Genomic DNA, 6,000 nt, shown 5'->3' on the forward strand with positions numbered 1-6,000 from the left:
AAGCCGGATGGGCCCCCAGACACCAATAGCATTTGTGCTGAAACTTACAATCAGCTCCAGCCATGCAGTGCCCCTTGTTATGGTACGTGTATCAATCAATCAATCAATATGAGGCTTATATCGCGCTTATTCCGTGGGTACAGTTCTAAGCGCAGGGATGTTTTTTTTAAATATTTGTTTATGCAATTTATATCGCGCACAAATTCAAGGCGCATGGATTTATTTATGCCGTGTGAGATGGAATTTTTTTACACAATACATCACGCATTCACATCGGCCAGCAGATCGCAGCCATTTCGGCGCATATCCTACTTTTCACGGCCTATTATTCCAAGTCACACGGGTATTTTGGTGGACATTTTTATCTATGCCTATACAATTTTGCCAGGAAAGACCCTTTTGTCAATCGTGGGATCTTTAACGTGCACACCCCAATGTAGTGTACACGAAGGGACCTCGGTTTTTCGTCTCATCCGAAAGACTAGCACTTGAACCCACCACCTAGGTTAGAAAAGGGGGGAGAAAATTGCTAACGCCCTAACCCAGGGTCGAACTCGCAACCTCTCGCTTCCGAGCGCAAGTGCGTTACCACTCGGCCACCCAGTCCTTTAGCATGTACCACGTGGGTTTCGAGCATTCTGCTCGGTATGGGGCTGCTGCTGCTGATAGACAACCCGGTGGTCCAGCACCGCCTTCATGAAGAGCTCTAGATGAGTAGAGCCCCACTTTAGCATCCCCTCTGGCGACCATTAGTCGAAAGTTTTCGTCATAGCTCTCCCAGCCAGCTTGCTTCTCTGCCAGAGACGTCACCGTCTCCATATGCTGGGCAAGACCTGCGGTAAGGTGGGGCTTTTGTAGGCTAAGGACCGCCACAAGCGATTCCATGCTTTTACCCACATGGCTAGAGTCAACTTAGCCTGCTGTTGGTTAGGCATAATCTGCAAGGTGGGAGAACCCTCGCCACCTGTTATTTCTAGCCGAAAACTGTCTTGACTTTTAGAAGGGAGTAATGTTTGGAGGTCTATATATTCCCCCGCCCAGATTGTTGCCTTGGATGTGCAAACTGTGCAAACTGTGCCCCGCATTACCGGGTGAAAATGTAAGAATGCAAAAAGTGCAAAAAGTGCAAAATGTGCCCCGCATGACTGGGTGAAAACGAAAGAATGCAACAAGTGCAAACTGTGCCCCGCATTACCGGGTGAAAACGAAAGAATGCAACAAGTGCAAACTGTGCCCCGCATTACCGGGTGAAAACGAAAGAATGCAACAAGTTCAAACTGTGCCCCGCATTACCGGGTGAAAACGTAAGAATACAAAAAGTGCAACTGTGCCCCGCATTACCGGGTGAAAACGAAAGAATGCAACAAGTGCAAACTGTGCCCCGCATTACCGGGTGAAAACGAAAGAATGCAACAAGTTCAAACTGTGCCCCGCATTACCGGGTGAAAACGTAAGAATGCAAAAAGTGCAACTGTGCCCCGCATTACCGGGTGAAAACGAAAGAATGCAAAATGTGAAAACTGTGCCCCGCATTACCGGGTGAAAACGAAAGAATGCAAAATGTGCAAACTGAACTGTGCCCCGCATAACCGGGTGAAAACGTAAGAATGCAAAATGTGCAAACTGTGCCCCGCATTACCGGGTGAAAACGAAAGAATGCAAAAAGTGCAAAATGAGCCCCGCATGATCGGGTGAAAACGTAACAGTGCAAAATGTGCCCCGTCTCTCTGGGTGAAAACGTAAAAGGCACAAGTGAAAACAAATGCCCCATATTGCTGGTGGAGTTAGGCCCGCAACGCTGGGCTGCATGAAGCTGGATATGCCCCAATTACAAAGTCACTTATTAAATGAGGAATAGTAAAACCAAAGTAGCAATGGAATTAATTACCCAGAACTAACCACGCAAAATGTTACAGTGCAATGTAGAAATGGTGACTCTATAGTACGATTAGCAAGCACAAAAGCCGAACTTGAAACAAAACACGCATTACAACGCTCATTACCGTCAAGGTAAAACCAGTGCCTGGCCTGCCTGTTTTCTCTGCGCGCGAGCCAGCATGCAGGATGTTTCAGGACTGGATTTGTAACGAAGCGCTGCAGCCGCATGTGATCAAACATAATGTGTAGTTGCCCCAGGGCACGCTGCCCTGTCAGTACCATGACCCGCAACGATACTCTCTTCTATCCTTAGCGGATTATGACATTATTCAGTTATTCTGCAGAAAAACAGAAATGCTGGAGAAACACTGTCTTTTCTGCAGCATTTCTGGATAATGTCATCTTTCGCCGAAGCAGCGTTTTTTTCTGCAGCAAAACATTTTGCTGCAGTTTTTTTGTTTTTTTGTTCGTTCATGGGCTGAAACTCCCACGGCTTTTACGTGTATGACCGTTTTTACCCCGCCATTTAGGCAGCCATACGCCGCTTTCGGAGGAAGCATCCTGGGTATTTTCGTGTTTCTATAACCCACCGAACTCTGACATGGATTACAGGATCTTTTCCGTGCGCACTTGGTCTTGTGCTTGCGTGTACACACTGGGGGTGTTCGGACACCGAGGAGAGTCTGCACACAAAGTTGACTCTGAGAAATAAATCTCTCGCCGAACGTGGGGACGAACTCACGCTGACAGCGGCCAACTGGATACAAATCCAGCGCGCTACCGACTGAGCTACATCCCCGCCCCGATTTTGCTGCAGTAAAATTGAAATCAAGAATGCTGCAGTAAAACGGTGCTGTTGTTTTACTGCAGAAAACCTGTTTTTATTTTTCTGCAGCATTTTGTACTGGCTCTTGGCGGATTAAGACATTATTCAGTTATTCTGCAGAAAAACAGAAATGCCGGAGAAAAACTGTCTTTTCTGCAGCATTTCTGCATAATGTCATCTTTCGCGAGAGCAACGTTTTTTTCCTGCAGTAAAACAGTTTTACTGCAGTAAAATTGAAATCAAGAATGCTGCAGTAAAACGGTGATGTTGTTTTACTGGAGAAAAACTGTTTACACTTTTTCTTCAGCATTTTGGCATTATTCAGTTATTCTGCAGAAAAACAGAAATTCTGCAGAAAAACTGTCTTTTCTGCAGCATTTCTGCATAATGTCATCTTTCGCCGAAGCAACGGGTTTTTCTGGAGCAAAACATTTTACTGCAGTAAAATTGAAATCAAGAATGCTGCAGTAAAACGGTGCTGTTGTTTTACTGCAGAAAACCTGTTTACACTTTTTCTGCAGAATTTTGTACTGGCTCATTATAATGTTGGAGCACGCGAGCCCCCCTCTGTCGAGAGATGGACTCATCCAGAATTACCAATAGTTGTGCTACACGCCTTCCGATTGGTACACTGCGGAACAAACTATTATACTATCCCAGGGGGCGACGAATACAAACGCTACTTTACAAGGTCGTTCGTTTTTCTCCAGAAAAACTGTGACAGACTATTCTGCAACATCACCGTTTTACTGCAGCATTCTTGATTTCAATTTTACTGCAGTAAAACTGTTTTACTGCAGAAAAAAACGTTGCTCTCGCGAAAGATGACATTATGCAGAAATGCTGCAGAAAAGACAGTTTTTCTCCAGCATTTCGGTTTTTCTGCAGAATAACTGAATAATGTCATAATCCGCCAAGAGCCAGTACAAAATGCTGCAGAAAAAGTGTAAACAGGTTTTCTGCAGTAAAACAACAGCACCGTTTTACTGCAGCATTCTTGATTTCAATTTTACTGCAGTAAAATTTTTGGCTCCAGAAAAACCCGTTGCTTCGGCGAAAGATGACATTATTCAGAAATGCTGCAGAAAAGACAGTTTTTCTCTAGCATTTCTGTTTTTCTGCAGAATAACTGAATAATGCCAAAATGCTGAAGAAAAAGTGTAAACAGTTTTTCTCCAGTAAAACAACATCTCCGTTTTACTGCAGCATTCTTGATTTCAATTTTACTGCAGTAAAACTGTTTTACTGCAGAAAAAAACGTTGCTCTCGCGAAAGATGACATTATGCAGAAATGCTGCAGAAAAGAACGGTTTTTCTCCAGCATTTCTGTTTTTCTGCAGAATAACTGAATAAAGTCATCATCCGCCAAGGATACTCTTCTACTCCGCCTACGCTAACAATAGCCGTCTGTCATGAAATCGCTCGTAAGTGGCCGCCGCGAGCCGAGCCTGCAAAAGAACCACTACACAGCAACGACACGTTTCTTCGTGCGTGACGTACACTAATGCTAGCCGCTACTTGCAGGGTTGAAAGATCAAGAAGTCCTACGTAACCGCCTGCACACTGCTCGCAAGCCCCGCGCGTTGGGGCCAGTGAGAGGCGCCGCGTGCGTCCAGAGTCGAAGAACAAAGAGACCACTGACCTCTTTTTCGCCATTGGGAAACCGGGAGGAATACGTAACAAGAAATTCAGTTGATCCCAGGATCAACACGGGCCGAAACATTGACAATATCAAAGAAACAGGAAGTTGTACACCTGTTGGTACAGGTAAACAAAATAATAGTGTTGATGTGTCCTGTTAAATTGTCTTTTCGGCGTTTGTACATAAATGGGAGATAACAACTATCGCAATATCAAGGAAGAAGATTGTTGTGAAAGTAATGCAATAATGAATAAGAGCTCAATAATGAATAAGACCTAATGGCTTAACAGAAAGGAAGAAGGCTACTCTACCTTTATGGAAGTGATGCAATAATACTGGTATTGGTGACAGAAATATGTTTTCCACCAAGAAACCGATCGATCAACCAAGGAACCAAAAAACAGAGCGAGCGATAGTTGCAACAGGTAGGAATGGTATTGTTTTTGGTCTGAATGAGCGTCATACAGTGGCATGTCACAGTGTAGAAGGGAAAGTAGTACAAAAGTAGTTATAAATAGAAATGAATGAAATCAAAGTGTATGATGCAAATAACTTTATTTAAAATTATCACTGAGTCACAAAATAATAAAGCAAGAAAGAATACAGTGTTAGTGAAACTGTTGTAAATGGCAAAATGCTGTTGCCATGAATACACATTTGAATGCTAGTAATGTAGCACCAATATATGACCCATTGTCACACTTAAACGAAGCTCTGGCTGACTTTGTTGAGGAAGTGGCCATGTTTCCTGGGAGGGCAGTAGTCAATGTAAAAGACTATTTCTTTGAAAAAAGATATACCATCTAAAGAATGGAAGTAGACTTGATCCGACAACATTTGTGTTGGCCATTGTACCAATCATGAAGTACACGATTTTTTGCAGTCACTGTCTTTTCCCCAGTAAATTTTCGAGTCAGGCGGACCTTTGACCCAGTACATTTCCCGGTAACAGCCATGCAATTCCAGGAAGCGCTGTTGTGTTGAGGCCTTGTTAAGGTTAATTTTTTTCCCAAAAATACTTGTTGAAGTTATTATTATTATTATTATTATTATCATATTATGTTGAAGTAACACGCCGTACAAGCCGTTACGCTGAATGCGTGGAGGTGTCGGGGGCGGGGGGGAGGGGGGGTAGAGAGAGAGTTGACTCTGATATCTATGAGGCCCTGTAAGCGTTACAGACGGTTTCGGTTTCGGTTTCGAAGGAAGGGAGACAAACCACAGCACGTCTTCCACAGGTTGATTTCTTCCCTTCTAGTGCAGGAATAAAAAATATTCATACGCAAATTGTTAGCAGATGTTAAGATTTTAAGTACAACAATGTTAAAATAGATGAATGTTTTCACATAAAAAAAATACACATGTTATTGTTTGTTTGAAAGACCCTGGTAAAAATAGACAACAAACTTTCAAGTTTGAAAAGAAAGTACTTTTTGTGTTGTCCGTTTGTGATAAAGTTCACCTGTGCTCTACAATGTCTCCCAAACTGACGACTATATTTTGTACTCATTTACATCCGGCGGCTCGTCAAAAACCTAACATCGTCGTTGTATGAGCTGCGCCTGGGGTTACAACCCTAGCATTATCTGTACAAAAGCTTTAACATCGCTGTGTAAACCTACGTTTAAATAGTTTCCCCAACTTTGTAACTGAT

General features: G+C 43.2%; 1 protein-coding gene across 3 annotated transcripts in view; it reads left to right on the forward strand.

The window, feature by feature from the left end:
* Positions 1–6,000, forward strand: part of LOC138945663 (uncharacterized) — a 33,691-nt gene that overhangs the window by 8,394 nt on the left and 19,297 nt on the right. The window contains exon 1 of one of the 3 annotated variants that reach the window (XM_070317146.1): positions 4,173–4,471. The exons of 1 other annotated variant lie outside the window; for it this stretch is intronic. The gene's annotated coding sequence lies outside the window, so the exon portion shown is untranslated. Of the gene's footprint in view, positions 1–4,172; positions 4,472–5,899 lie in introns of those variants that run through there. One more of the 3 variants, XM_070317143.1, reaches the window with a different exon arrangement.

This window comes from Littorina saxatilis, linkage group LG13 (assembly GCF_037325665.1).
Source record: "Littorina saxatilis isolate snail1 linkage group LG13, US_GU_Lsax_2.0, whole genome shotgun sequence".
NCBI classification, from domain to species: domain Eukaryota; kingdom Metazoa; phylum Mollusca; class Gastropoda; order Littorinimorpha; family Littorinidae; genus Littorina; species Littorina saxatilis.